Raw genomic sequence first — 4,164 nt, 5'->3', positions numbered from 1 at the left:
CAGCCGGGAAGGGAGGGGCTTGTCTGCTCCCACGGAAAGAGCGCTGCTAGTATGCCAACCCATGCAGGGTCATCTTCAAGAAAATCGAAGAATGCTGAGGTGGTGTTGCAGAATATTGTAATTGAAAAAAAAAAAAGATTTTAAAAATGTTTCACTGGAAAGGCAGATTTACAGAGAGGAGAAACAGAAATATCTGTCATCTGCTGGTTCACTCCCCAAATGGCCGCAACAGCCGGAGCCAAACCAATCCGAAGCCAGGAGCCAGGAGCCAGGAGCTTCTTCTAGGTCTCCCATATGAGCACAGGGTCCCAAGGCTTTGGGCCATCCTCCACCACATTCCCAGGCCATGAGCATGAAGCTGGTTGGGAAGTAGAGCAGCTAGGACATGAACCAGTGCCCATATTGGATCCCAGCGTGTGTAAGGCAAAGACTTTGGCCATTGAGCTGTAGTGCCAATCTTCAACAGTGGTTTTTCACCCCATTAGGGGGCCTTCAGGATGAGTCAAGATGAAGTAGGTTCCCCTATGTCAACTAGGAATGCCACAGAATTGCTCCCCTATTTTTAAGGTCACCCAAGGCTCCTGGGGGCTCAAAGAAATAGAGCCCCAGCCCTGTCAGTCCAACTCTTTTATGGGATGCAGGACTTAAGGCTGTTTGTCTGACTCTCTTGGGGTGCTCATTCTTCCTATGACCCTCTTCTTACAGTAGACACCCTAATGTTTCCCCCTCCCCCGAGCAGGGATCTGGAGGTAGGACTTCCCATTAACCGTCCCCCTGCTTGGTGCCTTTCCTCACAGACCATGCTCTCACAGCGAGAATCTTGGCAAGCTTTTCCGTCTATTCCCCAGTGAGTCTTGGCTATTAAATACCTGCTGAGCCACAGCCAATAATTCAGACCAATTCTTACTTCTAACTCTGGGAGTTGCTTCATATCAGGAACTAAGAAACAAAATCCATGTTAATAGCTCCCCTACTGAGATGGAATTAAGGATCTATTGGGGTAGAGGTCCAGTAAGCCTCCACCCAGCATCCCAGAAACAAACCAGGGGACTCCACAGGCCCCCTATAAGACCTCACAACCTTAGTAAGGTTGATGGGTTTATGGATTGCTGCCCTGAGACCCTCAACAGTACCAGAGGCAGGAATAGGTATATCCCTCCCTCCCTAAATCCATCCTAGGAATTTGGATTCCAAGCCTCCCAGCAAGGTAGATGGGGAACTGGAGCAGCTGAAACATGAACCAGTGCCCATATGGGATGCTGGCACCGCAGGTAGAGGATTAATCTGATAAGCCACCACACCAGCCCAATGAAATTTTCAAATGTTCCTGAATGAGTTACCAAGGAGATAACTCAAACCTGAGAGGCACACTGTCCATAAAGTGTTCCCAAGACCCTTCCCCCTCCACTTCAGTGCCATCTCCTTGAAAAATTCTTGAAGGAGGGTCTTTGTAGGGTTACAGAACACAGGATGGATGTATCACTAGCTGTGAGGACAGTGACAGAGACTGCCCAGGGCTGAGCTGAGTGAGGGCTGGGGATTTTCAGAATCCAGGGTATGACACAGGTGACGGCTGAGTGACCCTGCCCGGGTGGAGCCCGCACTCTGCTGCTTTCTGCGATGTGACATTGGGCAACGGAACTAAACCCTCACCCTAGGGGTGATGGATGGCGGATCCTGAGTCCCCAGGTCCGCACCCACACACAGACTAACTTCCCTCCAACTGTCCCTTGGCAGGTCCCACACAGCCTCCAGAAAGCTCCAGCCCGTGAGCTCAGAAATGGGGGTGCTGTGTGGGGGAGGCCCTGGGCCTGGAGCTCTCCTAATAACAGGGCCAGGCCGCCTCAGCTGGCCAGACTGGCTGAGCCGGTACCGCCCTCAGTCTGGGCCCACATGGGCAGAGGATCAGGGAGGCCCCATCTGGGGGTACCTCCAAGCTGGGGGAGGGGGTCCCAGGGCCCAGGCACAGAGAGACAGCCGAGTGAAGAGTTGGGGGTGGGATGAAGGAGGGAGGACAGGGGTTCAGCCGTGCTCCCCAAACTCAGTTGTGGGATTCAGCTTCTGTTTGTGCGTTTATGGATTTGTCTGTGGCTTGTGTATTCAAGAGTTAATGAACTGGAGGTCAAACTGAGAGTTTTTAATCACATCTGTCCCGAATAGGTACAGACTTCTTAAAAAAAGAAACATTTATTTTTATTGGAAAGGCAGATTTATAAAGTTAAGGAAAAACAGGAAAAAAGATCTTCCATCGGCTGGTTCACTTGCCACATGGCTGCAATGGTCAGAGCTGAGCCGATCTGAAGCCAGGAGCCAGGAACTTCTTCCAGGTCTCCCACGTGGGTGCAGGGTCCCAAAGCTTTGGGCCGTCCTCCACTACTATCCCAGGCCACAAGCAGGGAGCTGGATGGGAAGTAAAGCAACCGGAACAGACTGGCACTCTTTTGGGTCCATCTCTGGTGCTTGAAGGGTAAGGATTAGCCAGAGGTATAGACTTTAAAATAACTAATATATGTATAAGTGTATATACACACAATGGGGGAGCTAGGAGGTTCATGAATTTATACATGTATATATTATTTGAATGACAGAGATAGGTCTTCCATCTGCTGTTTCATTTCCCAAATGTTCACAACAGCCAGAGCTGAGCCAGACTACAGCCAAGAGTCTGGAGCGCCATCCAGGTCTCCATGTGGGTCAGCAGCCCAGGCACTGGGGCCATTTTCCGCTGCTTTCCCAGGCACATCAACAGGGAGCTGGATCGGAAGTGGAGCAGTGAGTGGGGACTTGAATCAGAGCTCATCTGGCAATGCCAGTAATGTAATCAGTGATTTGACCCACTAGACCACAACGCCAACCCAGAGACATTTTTTTTTCCCTTGCTGTCATCCCCTAAATAATCCAGTGTCACAGTTGGCTAGCTAGCAGCTCCATGACACTACATGTTACCAGCCAGAGCTGTGCCTGGATTCTAAGTGGGTACTGGGTTGCTTTGTCGGAGAGACACCTACGCAGCTCTAAATTGGGGTATCCTGGCGACCTTGGTCATCCTCCTTGCATCTCACCCAGAAGCTCAGCAGCCTTCACAGGTCACTTGAAGAGGCCAGGAGTCCCAGATAGGGGTGCTCCCACCCCCGGCTCCCCAGCTAACTCCCCACAGCCCTGGTCCATCTGCAGGTGCAGTGGACAGAGAGGATGAGGGCCATCCTGCCCAGCCAGACAAGCCTCCCTCAACACACGCCCCCATCCCACTCCTGCTGTGGCTTGGGGCTTAGGCGAGGGTGCCTCTGGATAACAGGAAGTCGTCTTATCTCATTCAATTAGCTCACCCATTTTCCAGATGTGAAAATGAAGGCTCAGGCAGCTGACTTGGCATTCCAGGGCCACCAGAGCAAATTCATATCCAATCTGAGATCTGGCTCCGGGGCCCTCTGCCCCCTCACTCCCCCATTCGTAAACTTCTCTCTACAAGGACCCACGCAGCCCCTGCACTACAGAGCTCAGCCAGGAATCCAGTTCCTGCTTTCCCAGGGGGACTTTCCCACATCCAAACTTACATCCACTCCTAGCCCAGTGGGAACCCTGGGGAAGGTAAACTGATCCCACCTGGGGCATCCTGCAGGCTTCCTGGAGGAGGTGGCAGATGGCGACGGGAGCTAGGAGCTCCATGAAGCAGGCAGGGGTCACCAGAACCAAGCAAGTGTTAGTATTGGGCTGGGACCATCAGCAACACCCAGCCAGGAGCCTGGGGACCCAGGAGGTCGGGGAGGGGGAGCTCCTGTAATCTGTGTTGGGAGGGTCAGTGACTGAACCAGCATGGAGGGGCCATCCGGAGAGCAAAGAGCTGCCTTGCTGGGCTGGAGGTGCGCAGGGCCTTATTAGGGGGTATCCCCTGAGCCAGAGCCAGAGCCAGCGCAGGCTCCCCGCACCCTCCTCCCCCAGAGCAGCAGTCCTGAGTCCTGGCCCCAGGCGGGTCGGCTGACGACAGTTTACAGAGAGGCACTCCGTGACACACCATCGAGAGCCAGAAAGAGAAACCAACAGAAGGCTGGGGCCGGTGAGTCAACTGTGACAGGACCAGGGACACAGCTCAGCTCAGGAGCACTCTGGCCCCAGCCCTGGGTGACTCAGACATGGCGTCGCTCCTCCTCCACCCCTCCACGCCTG

Source organism: Ochotona princeps, chromosome 24, assembly GCF_030435755.1.
Source record: "Ochotona princeps isolate mOchPri1 chromosome 24, mOchPri1.hap1, whole genome shotgun sequence".
Classification (NCBI taxonomy): Eukaryota; Metazoa; Chordata; class Mammalia; order Lagomorpha; family Ochotonidae; genus Ochotona; species Ochotona princeps.
This window is presented reverse-complemented; position numbering follows the sequence as displayed.